Consider the following 18,202-nt stretch of genomic DNA (forward strand, 5'->3'; position numbering starts at 1 on the left):
AAAAAATATAGATCTATTGTAGGTGCTCCTGAAGAATAATCATGTGTGACAGAGGCATCTGGTGACCTCTGTGGCAGAAGAAGGAAATAACTAGTCCTAATTTTATTAAAGGAGGCTGGCACAACACCTTAGCTATTAAAACCAGTGTGGGTGTAGTTTTTCCTTCCCTTGCCCAGCATGAATAACCTCCTGCAACTTCCACCAACTGTATCATGCTTTCACTATCACAGTTAACAATCCTACAAAAATTAATTAGCCAAACATCGAAAGTCAACCAATTAATGCATCACAATTAAAATCTACCAGAGAGAACAGATAATTAGTAGCACCAGTTTGGAGGTGATCATCTGTTAGATAGTTGGAAGTACAGAAAGAGGGCCCATCAAGTGAACTTGGTGTGCATTTCCCTCACCTTTCTCCTCTTGTTATTGTGATAATTCAGAATTCTTGCACATATGAATGACCTTTATAGGTTTCCAAATGCTCAAAATAAGAGATACCACATGCTGAAAACACACTGTTCCACTGCTGTTTGTTTTGCTTTTACGGTTCTTTTTAATGCTCTTGTGAGTTATATTTTTACTCTGTGTAATCTGCCTTGGGTATGGTTTTATCATTGACAGGTATAGATATACCCATTTTTAAAGAGATGGTGTAAATTGTTACATTTGAATGCCAAATCAAGTTTTAACATAATTCAAAGAAATTGGATACAGATAAAGGATAGAGAGATAGCATACACCTTGCACTAGAAAAGTACTGAAATTATACAGTAACTTCTCAGTTTGAAAAAAGATCAAAATACATTTTACCAGTACTAAGAATTTAGGATGATGATGATTAATTCCATTTATATCCTATGTAGTAGTCAATGTTCTCTGAGCAGCTCACAGCAATTCATAAAACACAGATATAATAATAAAAATACAACCTAAAATACAGCAAAAAAATCTATATGCAAAATTTTAAGACAATTTCAATAAGTAAAACCATTTCAATAAAAAATAGACCTGTTAAATAGATCTGCTTAACTAGACCTGTTAAAACAGTTAACATGCCACTTCATATGTCATTAAGTGCCTGCAAGTAGAAGAAAGTCTTAACATGGTGCCAAAAGATGGAAATATTGGCACCGGGCAGCCCTCAGGAGGGAGAGAGATTCCATAATTTAGGGCCACCTGTGAGAAGGCCCTCTCCCTTCTTTGCACCCTTCCAAACTTTCCTTGGAGAAAGACCTCGGGTATTTCATAAGGTACTGAAATCCCAAGCTATGTAAGACTTCAACCAACAGTTTGAATAAAACTCAGAAGCATACAACTAGTCAATGTGACTGGATAGGTAATAGTGCGGTTGCCATATTATACAGTCTCCAGGAGAAGCTCCATGTGGATTGCATTACACCAGGAAATTATCAGAGCACAGATGACTGAAACCAGGTTATCCCTGTCCAGATAGGGACGTAGCAGGGCTGGTAGACAGCACTCTGTGCCACTGAGCCACCTGAGCCTCAAATGCCAAATATGGGTCCAGAAGGTCCCAGGCTACAAATCTGCTCCCTCAGGGGAAGTGTCTTCCCATGTGGTCATGCACCCTCCATCTGGTCAGAAAAACCCTCCACTAATTGCATCTAATTCTTGCCTGGACTGCATTTCTGTTTATTAGCTCTCATCCAGCCCACTGTTGCAGCTAGTCACCAGTTTAGCATTTCCATGACCACAATGGGTAGAGATAAAAAGGTAGATTAGAACTGTGTATAGCAGCACACTCCAGAGCTCTAGATGACCTTACTCAACAGTTTCACCAATTACTACTGCTATTGTTACTACTCCATTATATTTCTTTACTGCCCATAGCCAAAGTTGTCTGGGCAATTCACAACATTTAAGTCACCCATCCAAATTTCAACCAGGCCCAACCCTGCTTAGCTTCCAAGATTAGGCAGGGTCAGGCACTTCAGGCTATACGGAAGCTTGACTAGCATAAAGGATAGGTCCCAGTTCTGAGAACCCTCATTCTGGAGAATCTATGAGGCTGAGCAAAACTCTCTACCCTCTGGAGCCAGCTTTCCCAGTAGAAGTGGGACCACCACAATGCACTACCACTCCCAGAAGGATACCAAAGTGAATGGAATCAAAAGCTGCTAGGAGATCCTAGAGTATCAACAGGGTCACAGTCCTCCTGCCTCTCATAGCATAAATCATCATACAAGACTGTTTCTGTGCCAAAACACAGTCAAACCCCAGTCAAAATTGATTAATTGAAGAGTGCATGGCTTGTTTTAAATAGCAAAGTCTGATAAAATATGAAGTTTCATTTTAAAAAATTGAAACAGCACTTGGGAGCAATACTGTATTTGCTGCCAGCTGTGCAAGTTATTAGATATAAATAATTTTATTCAAAGAAGTGTGAAATACCATGCAGATCTTGTCCAGAGAAAATTAAAATTTAGCCATATTGCTTATAGCTTGTTTATGAACTCTTCACTTGTACAGATTTGCTCGTACAATTTTTCCTCTTTTTTTTTCCTAAGTCCAAATTCCAACCTTTTCCGCCAAAATAGACTCAAAGATGTTAACAAGTTGAAATATTGGTACATAATGCATGTATATATGTTTAAAGTTATAAAAAATGGACAGAGCAAGTTCTGGAGCAACCTGTTCTAGGCAATTGTCTATTTTTCCCCCTGAGCTTATCTACTTACACAATTCTTAAAACCTCAAAATATATCATAAGCATATTGACAAAGATAAAAGGAAATGCCCAGAGATACAAGCAGGATACATTTGCTTTCTTGTTCAAAAGCCAAATAGAAGGTAATCCCCTTGGCAGCTGCAGAACAGATGGTTATCTCAGCACCGTTTTGCCACATGCTAAACAGGAACTAACACAAACAGAAAAATCAACAAAACAGCTGGAGGGCTTAAAAACTCTCAACAAAACACACACTCACACACACACACACCACTCTTTAAAAGCAGTTTTTTAAAAGCTACCAAAGTAGGATAATAGAAGAGGAGCAAATTCTGATGTTGAGGAAGAAATAGTTATCTGTTTTCATTTTTAGCCTTGGTTTTTATTTCTTTTCCCCCACCATAAACATTGATCCAAATTGCTGAGAGAGGGGCTTGCCGTTTGGTACAAATTCAGTTTCTCCTGCATGTGCATGGAATACCTAACTGAATGCCAATTTCAGGAAAGTCAACCATACATTATGTAGTGCCAATATTGTGTTTTAACATGGCCACAACATTATTAGTTACAGCTTAGAGTCTGACATGGAAAATTGAAGAATCCCTTAATCGGGCAGCATGCCTGCTCATGTACTCCAGCTCATGCACAGAGTGGACCTTTAATGATGGAAGGCTTTGCTGGAATATGGGTATATTCTGCCACAGCAAATGCCATTGGTGTAATGCTACCATACAACCCCACCCCAAGTTCCGGCCCTCATCCTTGGTAAGGAGGGGAAATGCACCTACTCCCTTCAGATCTGGATCTACCCCTGTTGCACTCACATAGAAAGTTGTGACAATTCACAAAATTCTTTTTCCCATCTAATCCAAGTGAGGCAGCAGCCGCTCTTAACCAGTGCCTATGCTCAGTAATGGACTAGATGAGTGGCAATAAGATGAAGCTCTATCCGGACAAGATGGAGGTGCTGTTGATGGGCTATCTGTCCAACTGGGAAATTATCCACTTGTCCTGGACAGGGTTGCACTCCCCCTAAAGAACATGCTTTGCAGCTTGGGGTGCTCCTGGGTTCCAAGTTATTGCTTGTGTCCCAGGTGGATTTGGTGTCCAGGAGCACCTTCTATTGCCTAAGGCTGATTTTTCAGCTATGTTCCTAGTTGGATGAGTGGAGCCTCACCACAGTTATCCATGCACTGGTAGCCTCTCACCTGGATTACTGTAATGTGCTCTACTTGGGCTGCCTTTCAAGGCAGTCCAGTTACTCCAACTAATCCAGAACAGAGCAGTGTGACTGTTAATGACAACCAGAACTCAAGAACATCTCATGTTGGTTCTTCATCAGCTGCACTGGCTGCTTGTTGTAGTCCAATTCAAAGGCTTGACATCAACATACAAAGCCCTAAACAGCTTGGGAACGCCTGTCACCATAAATCCCTACCAGATCACAAAGATCTTAATGAGGTCCTTCTTCGAGAGCCACCCCCTAATGAAATGAAGGGGGAAATGGCTAGGAGAAGCCCCTTTTCTGTGACTGAACTCTACTGTTCATCTTCTGGTAAAAGTAAATACTATTTAAAATTTATTTAGCAGGTGGTTTTAGTGGCCAATTTGGTTTTTAACATTGCTTTAATTTATTGGTGCATGCTCGCTGTGACTGTTGGCCTTGAATATCGGATTTTACATTCTTAATGGATTTTACTCTAGTACTGTTGGTTTTATTGTTTTCATTTTATTGCTTTTGTTATTGTCACTCTTCTTATTGTAAGACGCCTATGAGGCAGCATGTAAATTTAATAAATAAATAACTAAATAATTCTGCCTAGCCATTAACTGCTAACCAATCTGCATTGCTGAGAGAACTGCCAAAACCCCATGGGCCAGGCCAATCAGCCTCACCAGGTAAAATTCCTTTCCAGCTACATTGACCAGTGGCTGACTTAAGTCCACAGCCATGAACCCATGCTTGAAGGGTAGGGAAGCTGAACAAATCTACAGGCCATCTCCCTCTTCAAGGAATTGCAGTACTGACTGAAGAGAGAACATTTCCCAGCTTGCTCCCAAATCTGTCCCCAGAAATCCAATAGGGTCAGGGGGAAGCAAACCAGCAGAAAACTGCATAAATACAGCCAGGACAGTCTCCCTGGTCTTGTCATGGGCACCCTTTTCATGGCACAAACCAGAAACCCCCTGACAGCCGGAGAATCAAGCTTGTTGCAAACTGCTGAATTCATTCACAGACCCTAAAATGTGCACAAATTGAAACAAGTCAGGCATGTACCTCCCTGATTATCATACCAAATGTCTTCACCTGAGTTTCCTGTCCCTCTTAAGTGAACCATTGCTGAAGGCTGTACTCTTGCATGCAGTATTCATTTATTCCGCAATAGATTGATTTCCACCAATTTAAAAGTCAGAAGGGTATTTGCTCTTGTTAAAAATCAACAAGTTCTTACACAATAATGCAAAAATGTATTTGGCAGCTTCCAAATTGTTTCTTGAGGGTTAAACTTGTGGCATTATATGTGGAAGGACCAGACCTTCCTCAGATTGTTCATTTGAATTCATCCCCTGCAATATACAACACAGCAAGAAATAACGCAACTCTAAAGCAACTCCTCATGTATGTGAAAAGTTCAAAGTGTACTTGCTCTGTGCAATAATGGCTGAGAATTTTGAAAAGAAGGAATAGTAGAAGCATTATTTGCTTCCATTTATTAACATTTCCATACTGTCCATAGCTGAAGCTCTCTGGGCAGTTTACAACAATCATCATAGAATCATGCACTCCAGTCACCCATCCAGATTCCAACCAGGCCTGACCCCTGGAAGCTTAGCTTCCAAAACTAGGCAGGATCAGGCACCTCAGGCTATACACAGAGAGCACAAGTGAACAAAAGGATACAAAGCAAAGCAAATAGGATTCAAGAAGACCTTGATGCTCAAGCCTAGCTTAGGTGAACCAGGAAGCTCTGTCCAGGAGGGTGCAAAAGCCTGCCCAGGAACGGAGCATATTTCACTCCTGCCAAATACCAACCGATAGACCTGTGGCTCGCCATGTAGGGTAGCCCCCGCCCCCACTGCATAGTTCTGAAGCCCCTATGTTGAGCCCAACTGCATTGGACTGACCACTAAATTACTTGAGATGTTTACACATCTGGCCCACCTGAAGCCAGGGATATGTGCAGATACACCCCTAGAGTGGACTGACTCATGGAAAATGGCTGATGCATTGTCAGCTCTGGTTCTGGGTGGAGCACAGAATAAAATCAGGTGAAAACACTTCTCCTATTGGCATCAGTGTTGTGATATAACTTTGAGTCAGCCATGGATAGACATATACTGGAAATGAGTCTGCTAACAATCAACCATTTCCTGCCCACTCTCCCTGTTGCACTTACTCATACTTGTCTAAATCAGGCTGTGAACCTGTTGGGCAAACATGGGTGTCATCATGATGCCTCTGTGTCTGTCAAGTGTCTGACACATTTAAGTGGAGTGTTAAATAAACAGCAGCATAGCGAATGCTGCTTCATGAAGATTTATATACTGCTCCTCACCTTTGAAAAACCTAGCAGTGTATTTATCTGTCTATATAAGGAGAGAGAGATGCAGATACCTGAAAATGGAGAGAAGGTTAGAACAAAATTGCTTTGCGATGTCCTTCAAGTAGCTCTAGCCAGGCCTTTTAGGGAGATACTGACATCAAGAGAGCAGGAAAGGTGCAGAAGAAAATTCACTGAAGTTACAGGAAAAAGCTGAGATGTATATTTTTAATCACAGCACATTTAAAAATAGTTTGTACAGCATATTATCAATGCTAATCCTACTTCCCATTGTGGATATACACTGGTATGCTATATCATTATGATCTAAATTACAGCTTTTGTCAACTTTGAATAAAACAGAACATAAATCCAGAAGGGAAAAAACCAAAAACCAACTAAATGCAAATGAATAATACAATCCATTAAACAGCATAGGTAGTTGAAAATGTGATTGCGTGTTATGTTGGCCTTTTTGTCAAAACACAACACAAAACTACATAATACATTCTGTTTCAAGAACACCAAACTCCAATGTCCATTAGCTGAAAAAAATTAAAGTTTTCATTAAACATGGTAGTGATGTTGTTGGGATCACAGAATGCTAAGAGATGTGATTGACATAAGCATACTATATACTGAATGTTTGCTTCACACAAAGCAATTTGATCTGTTGTCACTTAGAATCTTCCTTTACTGATTTACACTGGGGAGTAAGGCATTAAAAAGCACTTTGTTGATGCTTTAGAATGGATGGATACAGTGTTGCTGATTCTCAGCTGATTTCACAAGGTATCTTAAAATATCACAACAACAACAATAAAAGTGAAAGTCTAGACTAGAAGGTCAAGGGATGGGGTAGCAGATAAAGCAACAAATAGTTCATTAGATCAACAAAGAAATTCCAACCTGATCGGAAAACCCCTGTTGGCAGGGCCAGCCCTCTCTAATAAGATCTCAAGGCAGACTCTTGGCATAACACAGCCATCTGTTCTCTGCTCTGATATTCACCAGCCATGTATGGTCACCCAACAGAGAGGAAATAGCTTAATATGTCATGCTTTCGCTATTCATTGTCTCCTTATCAGTTTCCTTGTCCTTGTAGATCACCACCCATCAACCTGTGAATTTTGTTTCTGGCTTGCTAACTGCCAGTTCCTGACTCCCCGAGTCCCTAACTCTTAATTTCCAGCTGTCATTTTCCAGCTGCCTTTTCTACCTAGCTAATGCCCCCAGCATTATTTAACTGTCAGCACTGGGACATAGCACCCAAACACTTCCAACATAAGGGGTTCCTGGTAGCATTTCAGAAGCAGCCACATCACGTTAAGAGTGCCTCACAACCAGCTACATCCTTTGTCTCTTCTGTCAACAGTCACATAGCCCATATCCAGGAGGTGAATACAGGGCTGATCTGCTACCTCAAACAGGCCAAGACCACTTACAAAGATCATGCATACTGGTGACACCAGGAAGGGACCCAAATTCAGATGGAGGATACAGTTTGGCTTTCTATGGAGCACTACTGGTCCATCTGCCCCACTGCCAACGTTAATTATTGATTGGAGGGTCCCTACTCCGTCATCCATCAGATAGACATCATCAACTCCAAACCAGATCTCCCCTGCAGCCTAAAGATCCATCCTGTGTTTTGTATCTCCCAAATAAAAGTGTACCTTCTCAACCCTGTCCCAAGTTGCACGACTCCAGTTCAGGCCTTAATAGATACATTACAGTCTCTCAGAAGCAACTCAGAATATCCAGAGAATAGTACACCACATAAATGTTTACTTCCATGACAGTCATCCTTGCCTCCCTGTGCCATTAGCACTTCACTCCAAACCACTGTACTTTTTCCTTTGCCAGGAAAAAGGTTAATTCCAGATGGCAGAAGTGTCTCGAGTAACAATTTCATGCATGCTTGGAGGTTCCAGAAAGGGTCCATGGATGCACAGGTGGAATTTGGGACCAGAACTTGAGCAGCATTTAGTTAAACATGTTTGGAGCCATGGAGGACACAGAACAAAAACAATCCAGAATTTTTGAAGATAACAGCGTCCGAAGTATGTTCTCTATAATGTATTGAATATAACACAGTCTGTGCCTCGAGGGTGACCAAGATAAATTATGTATCAGTAGTGCAGTTCTAACAGAATTGAACGTACAACAGAACCACGTCCATAAAATATACATAATAGGTGCTGCAAAAGGTCAGATCTCCCACTGTTTGATTTTTGTGTGCTTCCCTATCCACTCACTTTTAATCCTGTTGTGCCTAGAGGAATATCACTAAAAGATCCAGCAGGAGCCGTGTCCTTTGAGTAAAAATTGAAATGGGCAGAGGGAAACTCATTTACTAAACAATACCTGAAAAGAACTCCCTCTCCCTCTGTGGTGGGGGTTTAAGGAAGCAGTGAGTGGTTGGATGAGAGTTTTATAAAAGACCTCATGCAGCAGCAACATCATGGAAGGAATTATGATCACAACATGAAGCATAAATGGCACAGCAATTTTGCACTGCTGATTGACACCACAGTTTTATACTGATTTCTGAAAACTGATCCATAATCTCTAGTCATTCACATAGCAAATGTAAATTCGAACATTCTACATGTGATTTCTTAGAAAATTCACCTCATTTTACTCAAGACTCATTCCTTTGTATGGTGAGTTATAGCCAAAGATGCCCATGTGACTACTGCATTTCAGACTAAATATATCACAGCTGTATAGTGAAAACAAACTAGGTAGTTTGAACATCCAGGGCTGATACCTACATTTTTAATTAGAAATTTTACAAATTTGTACAAAATAAAATCTTGCAACATCTTAGATCAACAGCAGTAACTGTGCAATCATTTAAGTACTGTCAAATAAGAGTTTAAATCATTCAAGCTTTCAGATCACAGAATCATGGAATAGTAAAGTTGGAAGGGGCCATGAAAGCCATGGGGTCCAACCCCCCACTGTTGCAGGACACCAGTTTACACTCAGGTGGCTATCCAGTTTCCAGTTATATAATCTACATAACAACCTTTCCCAGCCTAGTGCCCTCCCGATGTTTTGGACTACAACTCTGGCAACTGGCTAATTTATGCAAAATCCAGACAATGGGTGGGATTCCTATACTCTTCTAACCATTTCTAGAGCTCAGGCAATTCTACTACACATATAAACTAATTGATTATCCACCTTTCCACCAAGAAATGCTGTTCAAGATAACACAGAAAACTGCCAAGGAGAACTAGAAATCAGTTCTTCAATATCTAGTTTTTCATTGTGGGGGAATGCGCTAAATAACCTTCGAAGCCCGTTCTAATGACCTTTGAAGGCCCATATGATATAGTCAAGAAAATGGCTTGCCAACTCATAAACTAGGCCTGAGTTGGTCCTCTTTTCTAAGTTTATAGAAATGGAAAACAATGTTCAATTTATGCGAAAACCAGTTCACATGTTTGTGGACTCCTCACTGGTGTGCATTAATTCACTCTGTTGGCCTCTTCCTGAAGTTCTTTGGTTAAACGCCTTCCTGTGATCATGGTTGCTTTTTTGTGCTATTACTGCAAGCCTGCTGTTTAATAGCTGATGCAGTTTCTTTCTCATACACTTTAGCACAACCTTTGGAGTTTTAAGGGGCTTTAAAATACCTTGAATTATGGAAGTTACCATACAAAAGCACATTCTCCTCCTCGTCTTCTATATAAACAGAAACCTATAGTTTCTTTTCCTGCAAACCAACAATGGCCGCTGTGTCTGACAGATGAAATGCCTTTCAAGAAACTCATCACGTGAGGGAGCCCTTTCAAATGCATCCGAGATTTCTCAGATGCTGAAAGAAAGGCAACCATGAGTATGCACACAGTTTACTTTAAATCAAGACATGCCGTATAAATGAGACTCCAACTGAGAATAGATGGCACACAATGATCAGCAATACATTTGGGTTTTATATAAGCTTTCTCTATAATGTTATAGTTTGAATACTGGCAGATAAAAATTTAGAAACACATTTCTTGCAGATAAATTACAATGCACTGGGTAATGCTGACAGACATACCCTTTGAAAACAAAATAGTCTATTTACACTAAAGGAGCCTCTCAAGATTATGCAGTCAGATTTTGAAAGAAAACTTACTACTGAAGGCCTGATGTTTCAGTTCATGTAACTGAATTTGTTATTCCCTGGTTACCTGTGTTTTCCAAGAATATTAATTTAGTGTTTCACAACTGTATTATACCTAGAATGAGTTTACAAATTCACCAAAAGTTTTGGTTAATGATGATGGCTTTTCTTTGCAAGATTTCATGCTGACCGTAAAATTATTTTGTTAAGAAAAGGCTTTTCTAAAACTTCAAACAACCATAGAATCCACCAAGCTCTCTGCATGTTTTGTATGGAGGGAATAGTCCACGCTACACAACTATTTCCCAGTGTGGGTATCATATGCGGAAAGGAAAGCTTCCATATGCACAGGGTTCTGGCTTGTTTACTTAGAAGCCTAGGAACCCACAGCTTGCTCTTCAGTTGTCTATCAAAATCAGGAAGGATTTCTAGAATTGGTCTCCACAGAATACAAAGTAGGTGATAAAACTTTACGATCAGCAGTATGTTCCAGAATTTGAATTTATGCTTCTAAGAAACTGCAGAGAGCTAAAACTCATCAGCATAAGGCATTCTTTATTTTATTTCAAATATATCACCTACTCCTGCTTTTACCTACTTGGGATGAGCTACAAACAATATCAGTCAAATTGCAACAACCTGCAACTATGCCAGCCAAATTAAAGAAACCAGAGTGAACATTACTTTGATTGATGCTACTCGACAATAACCTTATTATGCAACACCCTGTATCACCAAGTAAAAAAAGAACTACCTAAAAAAAAGATTTTACTTTAGAAGCACTCCATTTAGACCTGCTGGAAAGGTCAAGCAGAAGAGGCAGGTCCATGGCAGAGGAGCTCCAGCTTAAAAACATACGCAGCATCTGTATGTAAACTCAAAACATAGTATGTGTTCATTGGTAGTGTAGAATATTCTTGTAGTGGTGCTGGTGGTTTCGAATACAGCTTCTTAAGTGCTGTTCAGCACATTTGGTGGATTACTGTAAGCCAGTTTGTAGCAGTAGACTAGAAGTGTTGTTATGCTGCCAATGGGACACTGATGGATTGTCCTACCAGGGAGGCTGGAATTCCTCAGGAGCGCTGGACTGAAGATCAGCACTCCTCATTCCCTCATTGTGATTCCTGGGGCCACTCTGAGGGTCCTCACCTGTGAGGATGGAGGCCGTAAAAGGAGCTTGGCAATAATGCAAATGGCAAGGAATATAATTTTCCTACATGCGTTAAAAATATTTCACCTACGTTAGTTCATTTCCTGTATTTTGTTAGGAGTTTTGCTGGGAGGAGACGGAGTTGGAGCAAAGAGAAAAACTCTCCATCAAATCGTTCATTTATCATACAGATTTACAGTTTACATGCTGTGGTCAATGGCCATTGGTTCTGTCAAGCTATAACAGAACATGATTTGCCACCCTTTAAATTACATTTGAGAAACAGAAACAGGATTATTATTATTATTATGTCACCGATACCTCATTTGTGATGTAATTTCAGGATGTAATTTTCCCTTGATTCGATTTTCACCAATGAAGAGTCTGTTCTGTAAGGGGCAACATGGAGTGTTTTGGCATAGTTTGTGTGTAAGATCACAGTTTTAGAAACTGAGGATGAAAACTTACAATATTTCTAGACAAAAATAAAAAAAAGAACAGACATTTTGAAAACCATTTTGAGAACATTATGTGGTACAGAAATGCTCTAAATAATAAAAATTATAGAATGGGTTGAATTAGCCAGATAAAATCAATTCATTGTTTGTTAAAACTTCCATGATATGAAAGAAGGATGCAATTGATGTGTTATTCTGTAAATATTCATTATGAAATTCCTGAGACTGTTCTCTCTACTGTTTCATACCTGGGATGGGGAATGAGATAGACTTGGAAGATAAGAAATTGGGCAAAACCCCTGATGGGAGTTTAGGAATTGAATCTGTCTTGTTTGGAAGATTTCTTCAGATTCTGGGCTTGATTACACTAAAGTAAACAAATGAAATCAGCATTTGTTATGGTTGCACCTAAATCTCCCAGGGCTTTTTCTAATCACAATAGAAATAAAATATTTTAAAAACTGCAATAGAACAAAACATATTGGTATGGGTCAATGAGACAAAAAATGAAAATCTGCAGTTCAAAACCAATCAAAATCCCACAAAATTGTAGAAATTTTGAGTTCCTCAGAGCTGTTCATCAGATAAAAAAGCAGAAGATGGGGAAGTAATGAAGCCAAAAAACTTGGCCATGAGTTATGGCTAGGAGGTTTGCAGACTAGACAGATGCATTCTCAAATTGGAGACATGCATTCTGAGGGCTGTGTGCTCCACAGGGAATTGTGGGCTAAGTCCAATGGGAATTTCCATCTCTATGCAGAAGTCTGCACACACAAACACACCTGTTCAGTTCCAGCTAACAGGTTTAGGGGATGCATGGCACCCAGCAGGGCAGAGGAGAACCCAGGCAACCCATCCCTGGCAGACGCACACTACTGGATGCAACCATAAAATTTTCCAGTGCCTTGTTGTTGTTTTTAGAAAGAAAGAAAGAAAGAAAGAAAGAAAGAAAGAAAGAAAGAAAGAAAGAAAGAAAGAATATTATTAATCCCACACTCCCATTTGAGTTCTATGATGCATTTTCATGAAAGTTTTAGGTCTTAAAATTAATCATTGTAAGATTCTTTTGTACTGTACAAGCAATTAGCTGATCCTGTGAGCTGGACAATTATGGAACAAAATTTCCCACACTGGAATTTTATTTGAGTCAGGTTTCTGTCATTAGTCTGAGTAATCATCAGCAATGGGGGTTAAATCATATGTAATTGAAGCACAATTCTCTTAGCTGTTGTTTTATTGCCTACAAGTAGTAATACAAAACCTTCTGTTTCCCAGTGCACAGTTCTGTCTTTTAGTACTCAGCATTTTCTTCTTAATGGTATCTTGTGCTCTTGAAAATCATTTGCACCTATGACAAATAGCACTACTATAGCATTAACTGCAGAATGTGTCTATTTAGGCAAACCTGTAGATGAAAAGAAAACCACATTTCAGTAATTTTTCAAAAGATTTTTACAAGATGGCCTTTCAGCAGCTTTGGAATGAAAAATAACTCAAAACCAGGAAAAAATAGTTTTGTCTGCAAGTGAGTGTAATTGAATATATCAGATAAAGGTTCTTTTTATCTAGGGAATAAGAAAAATAAAGTTTTCTTTTCCACAGAATTTCATTTTGAAAGTCTTTCTACTCAGTCCTCTAGAAAAGGTCTAGGTCTACTTAAAATAACTGGATTTAAAAAGTGACTCATAATGGACTATCATTATCAAATTTCATGTAAAAAATAAAGATGTCTGACTTTTGAAAAGGAAAAAAAAACAAGAATCAGTTTATGTATTTAAAATGAAATGGTACCAAATTGGTAGAGGCTATTTTAAAAACTCTTTACGGAATAACCAGATTACACAGCATTAATGATAATTTATACTTCTTGTGTCATATTCAGGGTTTTAATTAGCATCCATATTTTGCCATGAGATCTGAACTAAAGAGAATGCTTCCATTTTCCCAGGATGTTTGGTTTGTATGTTTAGGGTTCATTACTATTGTATGAAGATTTCCAAAGTTTGGTCTAGCCATTCAGAGTTATTAATAAATTAGGAAATACTTCTGTTTATCTGGTTAATTTTCTCAGAGAACTGGTTTGAAATATTGACATTATTCACATGTCATTATATCTACAGAAAACATGAGGGAGCAAGGAATCCTAGAAACAACTGAATTCTTCACTTAGGATATAGCATGGGATATAGGATATGTTCCCCATTCCAGAATTGCCTGAAAGGTTAATCAGTACGATCTATCTTACAGTTCCAACTCTGTGTTGGCTGATTAGAGATGTCCCTTTTCACTATCCTAATTAAACCATAAAACTGCACTGAATTTTATTCAGAATGAAATAGCAAAATTACTTTTTTCAACTCATATATTTATTGTTTTACCCACATGCAAAAGGTGTCTGCTCTCTGTCGTGGGATCTCATTAAGGGAGGGTTGGTTCCCAAAAGATTCTAAGGAATGTAAGAAGGCCATGTGGATCAGATGAAAGGCCTATCGAGTCCAGCATAGTGTTCTCATAATAGCCAACCAAATGCCCATGGGAAGGCCAAAGAACGACATGAGTGCAATAGTACCCTCCTGTCCAACTGGAAGCTGCTACTTTTGCAGGTGAGCTGGGAACAGAGCCAAATTACAAATATCATTGGACAAAGATGATCTAACCAAATGTCAGCCTGTAACCAAGATTCCCTTTCTGAGTAAGATGTGATCCTCATGAGAGCCCCTGTGGTATAGTGGTTAAAAGCTCAGAACAGGAATTCAGGCACTCTGGGTTCTAGTCCTCACTCAGCCAACTGAGTGTCTTTCGGCCAGTCACAGACTCTCAGTCCAAAACACATCACAGCGCTGTTGTTGTGGGGATAAGATTGAGAGCAGCAGGAGGAGAATTATGTAAGCTGCTTTGATTTCATTGGAAAAAAGCAGAATACAAATCTTTAATATAATGATGATGATGGATGATGACGATGATGATGATGGCAGTATAACATAGAAACAGAGCGAGTTTGAAGGGGTCTCCCAGGCCATCTAGTCTGACCCCCACAATTCCAGCTGGCTCTGCTCATGACATGCCTACCATGTGCATGTCCAGCCTATCCTCGAACACTCTCACCGAAGGGGCTTCAACCACCTCCCGTGGAAACCCATTCCATACCATAATATAAATACAGAGAACAAAAGCTATTCAACATAAATAATAATTGTAATAATATTACAACAAATTGCAGAATTTTTGAAGTTCCAACAGAAAAAAATGGTTGTGTGTGAAAAGGGGTAGCAGTTGGAGCAGGGAGAGGAGACAGGATGGGTTCTGCTGTGAAGGACAGTAGGATGCCTGCTGGAAGACTCAGGAGAAAGGCGAGGACCCCAGTGACCCCAGTGAGCCCAGTCAACTGTTGGGTTGGTCCATGAAAATCCCAGCCCGTGTAGTTTAGTTGTATGGAAACTTAGCATACACTGCCAACATGGCCTGTGGGTGTGAACTCTAGGGATCACACAACTGAAACAACAACAAAAGCGTTATAGTGGTACAAAATTAAGAACAGGTTAACTTTATATACTAGAGTTTTACTTGCCATGCATGAAGTACTGTCGACCAACCTCTGCCTGAGCTTTTGATAACTTAGGAATATTATGCCACTATTTCAGCAATTTTTTTAGTTATTTTGCTCCCCACCAATCACCTTTTGAAAGAAGTATGTCCTAATCTGTGACAAGTAAAATCTAAAGAAATCTGAGGACCAAGCATATCATGACAGGGGAGAAACATTTGTTTGGTTATAAGTTGGCTCTGTCCAGAAATCAAATGGTATAGTCTACTTTTCACATTATATTAATAAGTGGAACTTACTCAAGCTTTGTTCCTTTAGTCACTCCTTGGATAGGAGGAGAAAGCTTGCAGGGACCACATGTGTTCACACAAAAGTCAAGAGAAATAGTAGCTAGATCTACAGCAAGATGGTTAGAAGAGCAATGGCCCAATGAAGCTGAAGGGATTCAAGTTAGTTATGGCCAACTTTTCACATTAGGACCTATGTGTACTTAAGTTTTGTTGTTATTGTTGCTTTTGTTGTGTTGATGAAAATGAAAATTTCATTTCAAGGGTATTTCAAGGGTTTGGAGTTTGCCACCTGTCTGCTTTCTTAGAAAAATGACAAGCAGGGATCCAGGTTCTGATTTAATGCTAGTTCAACAATTTTATGGGTGGAGGAAAGCAAATCATGCAATCAGGCATGATGGATGTGAATGTTAAACTAGAATTCTCAGCAATTCTGGCTTGCTGTTACATCCAAAACGGCCAGGGACAATGTCACAAACCTGGATAACTGCAGATAGCCCCTGCAGCAACATTGCAACACCTTTTAAAAAGCATCAAGAGACACTCCAAGCCCAAGATCTTATTGCACCCTTAGAATATGGAGCAAAATAAGAAGCTCGTTGCCCTTTTAAATAGCTGGCTCATTGAAAAAGCACTCTAGTGTACTTTTGACCCCACCAAATGTGATATAAAATTTGAGCTAGCTCAGAAGAAAAACAGGATGGATGAATTTAAATGATGTTTTACATTTTCTGACAGCACCAGAAAGAGAATTTCCAGTTTAGAAAGCCATGACCAAACCATTTTGAAAGCTGCATAAACTTCAACCATTCTGAAATGAATTCATTTGCAGCTGACATAACTCTGAAGGTTTTACATGCCTTTTTTGGCTAAAAACAGCAGGCAAATAGCATGTTTTTCCCTGCATAAAGTGAGGACTGTGAGCACAGCTCACATATAATGGTTATAGATGTAAATCTGAGAGACATGAAGAGCTTTTACAATGTAACTTTTAAGTGTGTGAAATGCAACAAAATTGCTGAGTCTTTATGAATGTGAACTAGGGAGCAGAAGATAACCAAGTTAAAGCATTTATCAAAGATGGAGCAACAGTATTTCTTTTTAATGAGTCATAGGGATCAAAGGCTAATGCAAAGAAAAGACTTTCCTTACATTAGAGAGTCTTTGGCTATTAGGTACTATAAAAATGAAATAAATAAGTAAATTAGGAAATAATTAGAGTAGTCAGTAGAGATGGGCAAAGTAGCCGAAACTCATTTCAAGTTAACTCAGAAATTATATGAGACCTTCCTCAAAAAATCAGATTTTGGACAATTTTAGCAAGGCGATCTGGGAATTCATAAAAATTATCAGCCTGTCACTACCCTTTCCCCCTATTTCTTTACAGTCCCTTCAAATTCTTTCTCTTTGAAAGGATGATAGCAGCGTATGTGGAGAGAACAAAAGAAGGCAGACTCTTTTTCTCTCTATCTTTCACCTAATAGAATTGGTAGGTTGGCATGGACTGTCATAGGAAATATAATTCTGGTTTAGAGAATTTCATTACATCTCTAGGATGTAGGCTTCTGGTGACATGTGGTGCTGATGAATCTCACAAGAAAAGGTGAGCCCTAAAATATTTAAAGACCACTTAGCATTAATAAGTTGCTTTCACTTTAGTTGCATCATAACTGCTATTGTTTGGAAACAAAGCCAGCCAGGAATGAATGTCCTTCCCTACCAGATAGCTTTGTCAACATTCACACAGGCTCTTACAAAATCAGTCTCATTAGAACCTTTATGAGGAAAACTGAAATGGATTATTAATCCACGCAAATTTTCTGGATATGTGTCTTAGGACACTGCCTGGAAATGGTATCTCCAGAGGCTCTCTCTCTTTAAAAAAAAACCAGTTTTAAAAGAAAATTGGTGACAGACCACCAAACTCAATGTTAGAATGCTAGTGAGACAGAAAAGCGAAACTGGAAAAATCCAATAGCCACTGTGGGAGCACCCTCCACCCCACCAAATTTATGAACTGCAGTGTTACAAGCATTTTATAGCTATACCTCCTGCAATCATAAATCACATCAATTTCATCAATCATGAAACTGTATTAACATAACATTAAAATCGAGGGATTAAAAAACTGTATTTATTTGTGTTTTAAACTGGAACACTGAGTTTCAAGCTGCTGACATGTTTAATTCTGTACTAACAATGCATCACATGCTTTAATAGTATTTGGCTTCCAGTTTTATGTAATTAAATGTGTATTTTAGATATACTGGATAGCATCTAACAGGGCCACTGGCTTCCACTGATTCCGTTGCACAAGCAGGATTGGCTGCTTGTGCAATAAGGAATTAGTACTTCATTAAGCAAGCTGCAAAATGAGCAGAAACACTGCTTCTGAGTCAGGATGTGT

The 18,202-nt window shown here is 39.2% G+C and overlaps 1 protein-coding gene across 4 annotated transcripts in view; it reads right to left on the bottom strand.

The window, feature by feature from the left end:
• Window positions 1-18,202, bottom strand: part of IMMP2L (inner mitochondrial membrane peptidase subunit 2) — a 520,099-nt gene that overhangs the window by 57,833 nt on the left and 444,064 nt on the right. The gene's annotated exons all lie outside the window — the stretch shown is intronic.

Source organism: Varanus komodoensis, unplaced genomic scaffold (assembly GCF_004798865.1).
Source record: "Varanus komodoensis strain SLA01 unplaced genomic scaffold, ASM479886v1 scaffold13_1, whole genome shotgun sequence".
Taxonomy (NCBI): domain Eukaryota; kingdom Metazoa; phylum Chordata; class Lepidosauria; order Squamata; family Varanidae; genus Varanus; species Varanus komodoensis.